We start from the raw sequence: 13,357 nt of genomic DNA on the forward strand, positions 1-13,357 counted from the left end.
ATAAAAATATTCACCTTCTCTTGCTAAATCTTTGTGTCATCTTGGTCTATTCACTATGATGTCTAAGCTTGTATTTTAGAACTAATGCTATTATTTTATGTATTCTAACAATAATAATATTAACGGACATCTGCATTTTAATGTGTCACTTTTCTTCTGTCCTACATGGTAGACTGTGCAAAAAAAATCATAATCAGAAATCCAAAACAAAGAATCTATTTGATAAAGACAAACACACACCAAATTCACGAATTTTTTCTGAGTCTAAGGAGCACCACCCTAAATTGGGTAGTGGTCTTCCTTTCTCTTCCTTGTACTGCCATCTTTTCAATCTCTGGCTCCATCTTGTGGACTATTGTGAGGTCATGACCGCAGACAGTACAGTTCTTAAATCTTCCTTCCTAGGTTGGTATAGTGTCATTAAGATCCTCCAAGGAAACATAATCAATATCGTAGAATTTGAATTTTAGGCTATTAGACCTCCAAGTTTTCTTTGCTAGCGTAACAGCTTCTTGGAGTAAAATGCCTATTTTGCAAAAAGATTCCATTTCTAATGGGTTAAAGAAAAGACAAATGTGAAAATATCAACATGATCCAAGTATCTTATACTGTTCCCTTATATTTTTCACATTACTTTACCATAAAAGCCTTTCAAGTAGGCCAATTATGTTATCTTAATAAAAATCAAAATGTATAGTATAGAAAAACTGCAACTTAAGTTAATTCAATTTCTCAAAGGGAGAAAAAAAGAAAAAGAAAAAAAGTAGAAAGAGAAAAAAAATTTTAATTTTGCATACAACTTTTATAATACTGTCATATTGTTTACAGCAAGCAAGACATTTATTTTGCTGTTATATAATATACTGGGCTGTAGCGATAGCACAGCGGTAGGGCGTTTGCCCTGCCCGCAGCCAACATGGCCGACCCGAGTTCTATTCCTCCGCCCCTCCCGGAGAGCCCAGCAAGCTACCAAGAGTATCTCGCCCGCACGGCAGAGCCTGTGATGTATTCGATATGCCAGACACAGTAACAACAAAGTCTCCAATGGAGACGTTACTGGGCCCGCTCAAGCAAATCAATGATCAACGGGAGGGCCTTTTATTTATTATAATATACATTATAAATGTCTAAAATATTATATAAAATAGAAAAATTTCCTTCTCCAAGAGGATAAAAAAATTAAAATCAAATGAAATAGTTTTATAATTAATATCTACTTAGAATAAGAAAATTAATAATGAAAATGTACTCACTATATAAATTTAAAACATGCCACTAGAATCACAAAGTAAACAGAAATATGCAGAACTATCAGATGTTTCTTTAAAGTTTTTCCTTGCAACTACTTTTTTCCCTTGCATATGAATTCAGATAACCATATTGGAAGGTGAATATTTCAGTGAATGCCTATGTTCCAAACCATATTTCTCCTCTACTCATCATATTTTCTCTGTGATAAACCTGTGGTTAGTGCCAAAATCCATAGGATTGATTCCCTTCATTATATATAACCTCTAACCCTACAGTTTGAAGTCGTAACTGTTGTTCCTGGGTATGATTCCTACACCAACTTTCAAACCACACATCAATGATATGTAGAAGCAGATGCCAAAATATACATTCATCTTACTATTCCCAGAGCTAAGCATTTTCAAAATTAGGTACAACTGAGTTTTCTCTTAACCCAAAGCTCTGTGGCCCACCAATCGCAATCAATGTGTCAGGAAACATGATAAGAAGTGAAAACAAACAATAAATACAAACAATTTTGGTTAAATATCTTATTTTAAAAAGTAGAACAATAGAGACGTGTCTTTGTGAATATTTTTGCTGGACCATGAAAAGGTTTGTATAAGGTCCTGAGATTTATTTCCATTTGATCTGATTATTGTTATATTTTAGAAATCTCATTTACTGACCCTTTTATTCAATTTCAACAGTTGTGTTAGGGATGTATTTGAAAGTTAATGCTTTGAAGTAATATGGCTTTTCCCCTTGAAAAAATTACCCATTGCCCCATGGAAGAAACTGTATGGCAATTGATAATCATAACTCAGGCCACATTTCAGATGGGTTTTTGTGGTTAGTTTGTTTTTTTTGTTGTTGTTGTTGTTGTTTGTTTCTTTTTTTTTTTTGCCACAGCCAAAGGTACTTAGGGCTTAATCTTGCCTCTGTACCGTTAGTGGGCCTTGGGGCCATATGGAGTGCCAGGGACCCAACCCTGGTGGGCTGTCAGTAAGGCAAACATACAACCTGCTCTACTATTGTTTCTCCTGATAAACTACTTCTACCCTAAGTCTATAGTTTGTATTAGAGCTAAGTTTTGGTGATACAAATTCTGCATGTTTAAACAAATTTATAATAATATGTGCTGGAGCAATAGCACAGCGGGTAGGGCGTTTGCCTTGCACGTGTCCCACTGGGCCGACCCAAGTTCAATTCCTCCACCTTCTCAGAGAGTCCGGCAAGCTACGAAGAGTATCTCGCCTGCACTGCAAAGCCTGGCAAGCTACCTTGTTTGTTGCCAAACATGGCAACAACAAGTCTCACAATGGAGACACTACTGGGCCCACTCAAGCAAATCAGTGAACAACAGGAGGACAGTGTGACAGCGCTACAGTGCTACCATTATAGTATCATGTGGAGTATTTTTACTTTCCTAAAAATCTGGGCTCTGCCTCTCTCCTCCACCACCCGCTGAAACCACTCTTATATTTTTATAGTGGCCATAATTTTGCCTTTCCCACAATGTAATACAGTCATAATCATACAGCATATAGCCTTTACATATTATCTTTTTTGTTTGTTTAGTAAGATGCACTTAGATTTTTCTTCATATATTTTCAGAGTTTGAGAGCTCACTTTAGTGCAGACTAGGCCTTGATCTGGATGTAAACCACAGTTTATTCATTCACCTACTAAATGATTTCTTGGTGGCCTCCAAATTTTGATAATTATGAATGAAGCTGTTACAAGTTTATTGTGCAGATTTTGAGGGTAGACTCACTTTAGTATTAAACTCATTTTTTTTAACATAGAAGAGAAGTGTTAATTCTCTTTGATATAGAAAAACAGTACATTTATTATTCCCTTATGTGTTATACATAGAAAATTGAGTTGGGGCAGGCAACTTCATTACCAGGGCAAATCGTTCCTTGTTACCATTTATTAAAGCATGTGGTTTGCTATATAAATGTGTATGTCTTCATAAAACTGAACCCTCAGCACTACATACTAATATATTTGTTTATTCATGACGAGTTCCTTTTCCTTACCTTTGGCAGCTTTTCCCCAGTTTTACTTTCTTCTTTTCCTATACATGTGTTTTCCATAGTATATAAATATAATCGTGCAGCTTTTTAATAAGAAATTTGGTGTTGTCTTTCATTAACTTTTGACCTCCTCATCCACTCACTTTTCTGCTTCCACATAGTTTGCTCTTTTTGTTGTATTCTCTCTGTGCAAGAAAATTTATTTTTTTCCTTTTTTTTTGTTTTGGGACCACACCTGGAATTTCTCAGGGTTTATTCCTGATGCTGCCCTCAGGAATGTCTCCTGATGGGCTAAAGGGCATAATTTGGGCTGCCAGGGATTGAACCTGGGTTGTCTGCCTGCAAGGCAAGTGTTTTACCTATTGTACTCTCAGACCCCTGAAAAGTAACTTTTACTATGAGATGCTTATTATCCTTTTCACGTTTTTTTAAATCATATACACACCTACTTCTTTAGAGTCTTTATTTTCATTCATTCATTTGTGTTTGAATGTGACTATATATTGCCCATCAGCCTCTCACTGACTACTTCTACTTGTTTTTTCCCCTGGCACTCAAGAAAGTTTGAAAATGCCACCCTATTCTACTTTGAATATGATCCAAATGGGAATACTCATAAAAAAATACTACACCTCTCTAAACTCTTATTAGCTATTAACTTGGCACTTAAAGACACTTGTGACTCAACCATCATCCTTGAGATACTCACAAAAGTCTTTGGTAACTCTGCAGATAGAATAATGATATTTGTTCTATTATCACCCCATCCACCATCACCAAAGTAAATAAATAAATAAACAAACAAGCAACACTGTGTAAAACATTTAATATATGGTAATTATTCCATCCTGGTAATTATGGAAAATATAAAGTTTGAGCTAAGCCTTAAATTGTTAAACAAATTCCAGTTAGTTGCAGGGGCTGGCATGCCCAACAAGCAAACCTCAGTGAGTAGTTGGAACAGACACGTTTGTTTAAGGAAGGGTTTGGTGGATAGTGAGCAAGAATCTACATTTGTGGGGAGTTCCTGCAGGTCTTAAAAATGACTCACTCATTAATCTCCTATAAATTAATTCACACTGAGGTGTCAATGGCTTAGTGATACTTCTTCTAAGACATTAAAGGATTTTTTGAGATTAATGCTCTTATTCAAAGGCCTAAACCCATTTAAATGATAGGATAAATTTTGGAATATTTGAGGGCAGGGGAAATTTTTGGCATTATCACTCAAACCATAGTATAAACGCAACTGGGGAAAGTCCCACTGATAAAATGTTGCTGGTTTTGGAATTGGTTTGTTATTGTTCCTTTTTTTCTGTTAGGAAATTGTAGTGCTTCTATGAAGAAGTTGATAAATTTTAAAATAACATGGAAATTGTATGTGAGTGTGTGTGCTTGCGTGTGTATTACTGTGTTTGTGCCCTGGGGCGTCCTAGGTGAAGGGCTCTCTTGAAAAATTTGAAACAAATAAATAAAATGAGAGCTGACCTAAATTTTTGCCTCAAACTGGAACGGAGTTCAAACTTTTGAGGAGGATCAAAAGCTTGATTAACTGTTGTTTATTTGTTTTTAGAGGCTTTGCTTCCCTTCAACTCAAAAAAGTAAAAGTGATCAAACACTCACTCTGAGAGAGACTCTTGTCTCAATATTTCCAACTGGGTTGAAACCAGAAAGTACTTGTGAGGCAACTGGGAAACCCAAGTGACTTGCAACCCAAGGTCCAAGATTCAAGAGGTTAGGAGAAGTTCAACTAAATTTTATGTTGGCATCCAAGGAAAACATTGCAGTAGTGTTGTGTTCAGTGGAACTGAGATCCTAGAGGGCAGAAAACATCATTATGTGAGATGGAAAAAAATACATGCATATGAGATTCTCTCAATGTCTGGGTGAAAGCACATTTATTGATGGATTGAACACTTTTAAAAAGGCCAGGAGATTGTGCTGAGAATTTTGGATCAACTTGAGGCAAGTGGTATGAAGGAGAAGTTAGAAAATTTATGTATGATTTTGACCATGGTGATGATTCCTACACAATTTGGTAGTTGGTGTTTGCCTCCCTACTGTATTCACTTGCTCAGAAAATGCATGACACACTGAAAAGGAGCGTTAGAACATTTTGAATTGGGTGTCAATCAGTCTTAGCCTTGAGAATGGTAAATTCCAGAGGGGGTCTAAGACACATATTATTTATAACACTAAATTAAGATACTTTTTAACAATACACTAGACTCTTTGAGATTTTGGAGGAAATGGGGTAATTGGGATTAATTCCCATGGTTTGGAAGACCTTATAAAAATAGAAGTAAAAATGCATAAACTTTTCACATAGATCAATTCATTGAATTGAGAGTATTACAAGCAGATGTAATACTGTAAATTAGCTCCAATAAATTTTGTTTGATTTTTAGAACACATGCAGCAATGCTCAAAGCTAACTCCCAGATCTAGGTAGAAGCTCTCTCCATCCTGATGTCCTGAGGCCAGTTGGTACAGTGTTGAACCTGGACCTTCTACAGGTAAATTGTTTACTCAGCCCATTGACCTATAGCCTGTTACTATAGAAACTGAAGTTATTATTTAACAGAGCAAATAAAAATGGGCAATATTGTGTTTATGAGTGAGAGAAGAAAAAAGATGATGTAAAAGTCATTGACCAAAGGATAAACATTATTGAAAGCTACACTGCACTTTCAAAGACCCTGAAACTTCCTCCAAATTCACAGTACTAAAAGGCCAGTAGGTGCACAGAAAATTTGTTGGGGAAAATGAATAGAATCTCACCAATCTCAGTGAGCTAAAAGAGTAACACAGAAAGGCTCAACCAGAACCAACCAGATCAGCATATATTCAGACAATACTTTAGTCAAATCACTGTAAGATATAACAATCAATCCTCACAAATTGAATTTTATTGAATTATTTCTAATAATTCCACATAAATTTGTTATGAGTCTGCTAAGGGGCCATGCTTGGGGGATGGAAGGAGAATAGGAGACAGTGATGGAGGGGAGGTGACCCTGTGGGTGGGATTGGTGTTGGAACATTGTATGCCTGAAACAATTGTATTAGAACAACTTTGTAAATTAAAGAGAAAATAGGAGAAAGAAAGAAAGAAAGAAAGAAAGGAGGAAAGAAAGAAAGGAGGAAAGCAAGAGAAAGAAAAAGAAAGGAAGGAAGAAAGGAAGGAAGGAAGGAAGGGAGGGAGGGAGGGAGGGAGGGAGGGAGGGAAGGGAAGTGAATGAGGGAGCGAGCGAGGGAGGGAGGGAGGAAGGCAAGGAGGAAGGGAAGGAAGGAAGGAAGGAAGGAAGGAAGGAAGGAAGGAAGGAAGGAAGGAAGGAAGGAAGGAAGGAAGGAAAGGAGGGGGCTGGGAGGAAGGAAGTGAGGGAGGAAGGGAAAGAAAGAGAGAGAGAGAAAAGAGGGAAAGAGAGATAGAGAGAGATAGGAGATTTCAAGTGTTTGTTGGTTCTTTAGATCACTGATTTAACTCTTCAAATTAAAGTGGCAGCTTTAGGGGTATAGCTATAGTACAGCAAGTAAGGCATTTGCCTTGCACGTGGTCAAGCCATGTGTGATCTTCAGCATCCCATACTGTTTCCTGAGATTTCTAGGAATGATCCTTGATCACTGCTGGGTCACACACACACACAAAAACCCAAAAATACATAAATTGCAAGTAAAAGACTTAAGAAATATCTGGTGCCTTTAGTATCTGAATGTATTGTTTTAATATTTTCCATAGGAAATGTGCATTTTAAGAATGTCCATTTTGTAAAAAAATTCCTGGAAGAAGTTAGAAGCAAAAAAGCATGCAAAATTCCTTTTTATGTCTAGATCATGTTTTTCCTGTTTTGTACTTCTCTAGAAATGCTCATAAAAGGGCTGGAGAGATAGTGCAGTGGGCAGGATGCTTTCCTTGCATGTGGCCAACTTGGGTTTGATAACCAGCACCCAAGCACTTACAAGAGTAGTTTCCGAGCACAGTCAGGAGTAGGTCCTTAGCTCTTCAGGGAATGATCCTAAAACAAAATAAGTACGAAAAAATAGAAGGAATGTTTTAGACCATTTATGTGTTTCTTTAATATTCATGGATATAAGTGTATATGATGACAAAATTCTTTGTGGCAAATTCATGAAGGCTTGTGTTTAAAATTTGTAGTTGGTAGCTTTTGATAAACCATGAAAGATTTCAAACTGTATCAGGGTGGTTTAATGGTGGTAAGCATTGCTTTTTTTTATAAGCAGCTTACAAAGTGTTATAACACTAGATAAAGGTAAAAAATCATTTTCCATAACCTAGAATATTAGAAATGATACTAAGTGTAGTAATTTGCATTTTAATGCTTATTTGATTAGTATTATGATCAAAACCCTTTAAATAATTGAACACATTTCAGCTTAAATTCAGTCACTTTAGAGCAGTAAAAGGAACAATTGTAATTAGGAAAATAATTTATTTTAAAATTTAATACAGAAGATGGCACAATTTAGTTCAAAGGGGGATTTTTATAAACGTTATAACTGAAAAATTTATGGTGGCAACATGAGGAAATAGAGTTAACTGAAAAATATTTGAGGTTCCAGCTCTATTTTCCTCTGGTTCCACAGCCAGATTAAACCACAAGTAAATTGATCTGCTACTTGATAGTCTTTCTTGTGTTAAACTGTTTCTTTCTCATTGCTGTTTTCCTTTGTATGCTTCTCTGTAAAATATGTTCTTCAAGTGTCAGATTGTACTAGGGTTTAGGCACTTGTCTTACATCCAGCCAACCCTGGTTCAAATTCCTGGCATATATATTCCCATGAGTGGCATCAGGGGACACTCCTGAGCACAGAGCCGGGAATAGCACCTGGGCACCACTAGTGTGGTACATGAAACCCCACTCACCAAAATGTTCTTAAAAGAGTCAACAATACTCATACTTAATTCTCATTCCAATTACTACTTGAAAATTTCAAGATGATGTTGAATAATACTGAATTCACCAAAAGCTCCACTGAATAGTACTGTTGTCTACTGGTGACCTACTTCTTTCTTGAATTTTATTCTCTTTAATTTATAAAAATAAATGTTGGCTCATTTTTGCCTTCCCTTTTAATAATTTGGAATCAGTACACATTTGGAATATATAATCTCAAGTAGAACTCTCTGAAAGCCTTAAATTTCTTCCAGTTTTTTTTTGTAGTTTTTATGATTTTTTTGTTTGTTTTGGGATCATACTTAGTGGTGCTCAGGGTTTACTCCTGGTTTTACACTTAGGGATTACTCTTGGCAGGCCTCAGGGGACCATGTGCAATGCTGGGGATTGAACCTGGATCAGCCTCAAGCAAGTCAACTGTTTTACCTGCTGTACTATCTTTCTGACCCTATGATTCTTACTTTTGTTCACCTGCATAAAACAAGTTTCAACAGTAGATATATTAATATATAGATATATAAACTAATGGATATATAAACAATAAATATAAACTAATAGATATATTGACATGAGTTTTATAAAATTCAATTGCTTGAAAATGTTTGATCTACTCCAAAACAATGCCATTCATTTGCTGCACAACATAAACATTTACAAACTTGACTTAAATTTGAACCTTTCTTTGCTTCTCCTTTACCCATATTCAAAATTCTTGACAATTTTATTATCATACATTAGGTAGTCCTTCTTTTCTACTGCCACCATTATAATCTTGTTTCTGTTGTGTTTCCTTATATTAGTGTAGAATCATTTTGACTATTTAATTATTTTATGTGGAACACTATTGCCAAGGACATTTTTTAAAACTTAAAAATTTATTTTACCTGCTACACTTTTCTCTGCTCCATTTATAAAATGAAAAAAAAAAACCCTTTTTCCTAAAACCCATGAATCTTTAAAATAGGGATCCATATTCATAACAAGCAATATAAAATAAATTATTTAGCATCTGCCTTTGAGGCAAGCTTGGGTCATGGTGAGAAGATTCAAAATAATGGTGGTGGGATTTGTGTTGAAATATTGAATGTAATAAATTATTGTGAACAACTTCATAAAAATAAGTTTAAAAATAAATAAATTAAATAAAATAAATTAAATAAATTAAATAAATAAATTAAATATAAAAATAAATAAATAATAAATAATAAATAAATTAATTAATTAAATATAAAAAAATAAAATAAAATAAGGGTCCAAATTTTCTTGTGAGTCATTTTACATTTTATAAAATGTAAAAGGTAAAGGTAAAGGCCCTCCCGTTGATCGTCGATTTGCTCGAGCGGGCCCAGTAACATCTCCATTGGAGACTTTGTTGTTACTGTGTCTGGCATATCGAATACTCTCGGTAGCTTGCCGGGCTCTCCGAGAGGGGCGGAGGAATCGAACTCGGGTCGGCCATGTTGGCCACTTGTAAGGCGAACGCCCTACCCGCTGTGCTATCGCTCCAGCGATAAAATGTAACATTTATAAAATTTTGACAATATTCACAAACTATAAAATTCATCTATTTAAAGAACATACATGAATTTTTAAATAAAAACCAATTTCATTATAGATACATTTTAATTTTCACTCTAAAATACATTTTGTGTTAGCATAATTCTTTGAAAGCAAAATAAACTCACTGAGACAATGACCAAAATATAGGAATTGTAGATACTAAGTGGAAACCTAGTTCTGAGGAATCAATGTATCTGTAGTCATTCCAAAACTGAATTTCAAAATAAAAAGCAAATTAAAAAAGGAAAAGGGATCATTTTTAATGTGTTCACAGAGCTGTGCAGCCACCACCACAATTAATTTTAGAGTATGTTCTTTATTTCCTAAAAAGTGCAACCAAATTTCTACCCTAATAAAATGAACAGCATATATGTATGTAATATTTACATATATGAGATATACAATATATGTAAAAATACTATATAAGTGCTATAATCATTTATAACATAATCAATGGGCTGGAGCAATAGCACAGCACATATGGGGAAAGAAGAAACAAAGAGAAGTCCAAATTTAAGTCAAGTTTGTAAATGTTTATGTTGTGCAGCAAGATGATTGGCACAGATCTGACTGACCTGAGTTTGATTTCTCCACCTTCAATTCCTCCTCCCCTCTTGGAGAGCCCGGCAAGCTACCGAGAATATCTTGCCTGCACAGCAAAGCCTGGCAAACTACCCATGACGTATTCGATATGCCAAAGACAGTAACAACAAATCTCACAATGTTACAGGGCCCACTCGAGCAAATCGATGAACAACGGGAGGACAGTGACAATGAACATAATCAATTATATCTCAGAAAATTTCACCCATTTTAAAATTATAGCCTGGCACTGGTCCACAGAACACTGAAATATAGTATAGTTTATTCAAGCATGAACAAAACTAAAAATATATGTCACAATGCCTTTTATGCCTATATACTTTATTTGATTATTTTTATTTAGACACAGAACAAAAGTGTTACTGATACACGTTCTATATATTTTCTAATAGAAAATGTCAATTGAAGCTAACGAACAAATTCTTTTAGCTCTTTTAGAATGTTAAAAATGTGGGATCAATTTTATGGGGCTACAGATATCTGTGGAGATGAAGAATGAATCCAAGCTTTGATGAATGAACCTATAATGGCAGGATATAAAAACTTGTTAGTTCTTGAACACACCAGCAAAAACAACAGATCACTTTAAGCTAAGTCACTCTTAGAAGATTGTTGACTTGATGAGATTTAATTTGACTCATGAGGAAAACCCAATCTGGAGAGCTGATCACAAGAAAGCAGGGATTTCAAATGAAGCCACCTCCAAAGTAGAATCGTTGATGAGGGGAAATTTAAGTTAGATCCAAGTTTCAGTGGCATTCTTGCAGCAATTCCATTTTACCAATCCTCTTTCTTACTTTTTGAATATTCATTCCTTTGCCAGGTTACATTTCTCTATACCTCTGGCTGTTTCTTCCCAGCCAATTAAAATTCAATACATACCACTCTTTTTTTCTTGAAAGAATGCCATTCTAACCTCTTACTGGAAGTATACCTTTAACTGCATGTCTATCATTCCTAAATTGGAAGCTATTTTGCATTTGATAGATGTGTATATTAATACATAATAATAAATAGATAAATAGATAATAATAAATAATAATAAATAATAAATAGATAAAAGTAATAAATCGAGAACTGTTAAAAAGCTTCAATTAATCAGTTCCATTGCAATTATCACAATATTCACTTTATACGTCTGCTTTCTAGCTAACTTTTGGGAAGAATATACAATATTTGGAAAGAGAGGAAACATGGTTGGAAAGAAAACATAGGTAGAGGATGCTATTAGTTCTAGTAACTTAGAGCATCTCATGAAGACACTGTTAAAACGAAATTCTCAAAGTATTCTCACTAAACAATAGTATCAACATTACCCTACGATTGGTTGAGACATAAACTCTCAGATTCCATCCCCAAATCAACAGGATCAGAAACAAACACCGATGAGAGGCTGTCAATAAACCATTTTATTAAGCTATATAGGTGGTTCGAATGCACACTTAGTTTGAAAGTAACGATTTTATCTTATTTTTTTTAGTTACATTTAGTCTCTGTGGATTACAAAGTTTTATGATTGGGTTTCAGGCATACAATATACCAATGCTAATCACTTCATCAGTGTCTGTTTTGCTCCACTAATGCCATCCCTTTCCCTTTCACACACCATCCTGCCAATTTTTAAAATAACTTTTGACACGGCAGTTTATGATACTGTTACTTATTTCATTTCATGCAGAACACTTTACCACCTTTTAGTACCCTCACCTCATCCTGGCTGATCACTTCCTTCCACCGTTGTGCTGGGGTTGTCTTCTCTATGCCCCACACTCACCCCAGTGCCACTTTCTATTGAATAAACCCTGTAATAAAGTTGCTGATGATTGGATATCTGGATATTCTCATATACCTTCAGTCCACACTCAGTATGTGGGAATGGCAAACCAAACTAGGCTATAATAAATAATAAACATTCAGTGTTCAGTAGGCTTGAGGGATCCACTGGCAATTGTTACCCAACAACACAAAGGCTCAAGGATGTGATACTGCTCTTGCCTTGCTTTGCCTTGAGTACCTGAGCTACTCAGGAAGTATTGGGGATCTTTAAGGTTGTACCAAGCAATGCTGAGTGTGGACAATGTGGTGACAGATTGCCAATCTGGGCAGCACATTAGTCGTTGTATTATCTATCCCAATAATTAACATTTTTTAATCTAGAGAAACAAGTCTTCCAGGATATCTCTAAGATGTTATGTCCTCTCCTTTTAACAATGAAATTTATTTTAGTATAGTTTTAAATAGACAAGGGATGTAAATAGACACCAAGTATAATGACAAAGGTTTTATGAAAGTTGCATACAAAATTTGTATACTTTTTATAGTTCCACACAAAGTTTATAACTGACTGTTCTATGTCCTCAAAGAACATTGCCTGAACTCAGATAGGGACTGCATTGAATCTCTATGATCATTTAAGTAGGGTGGTCATTTTGACATTGTTGATTCTTCTAATTCATGAGTAAGCAATGGTTTTCCATTTCCTAGCACTGTAGCACTGTAGCACTGCAGTCCCGTTGTTCATTGGTTTGCTCAAGTGGGCACTGGTAACGTCTCCATTTCTTCCTGTCGCAAGCTAGTGTAGCCCAATGGCATCTGCTCACTCCAGGAACATGAGATCTTTAATTTCTTTCTTGAGGGTTTTGAAGTTTTCATGGTATAGTTTCGTATTCGATATGCCAGACACAGTAACAACAAAAGTCTCCAATGGAGACGTTACTGGGCCCGCTCGAGCAGTTTTCTCACCAGTTTTGTTAATTTGATGCCTAGATACTGGATGATTTTGGACACTATTTTAAATGGGGCTTGATCTTTCTCCTCTGATTCATTGTTTGTATACAGAATGCAAGCAATTTTTGTGTATTGACTTTGTAGCTGGCCACTTTGCTGTATTGATTTGTTGTTTCTGGGAGGTTTTAAGTGGACTCTTTAGGGTTTTTAATGTATATTATCATACCATCTGAAAATAGAGATAATTTTACTTCCTCTTTTCCAATTTGTATTCCTTTG

Source organism: Sorex fumeus, unplaced genomic scaffold (assembly GCF_029834395.1).
Source record: "Sorex fumeus unplaced genomic scaffold, SorFum_2.1 ptg000044l, whole genome shotgun sequence".
NCBI lineage: Eukaryota > Metazoa > Chordata > Mammalia > Eulipotyphla > Soricidae > Sorex > Sorex fumeus.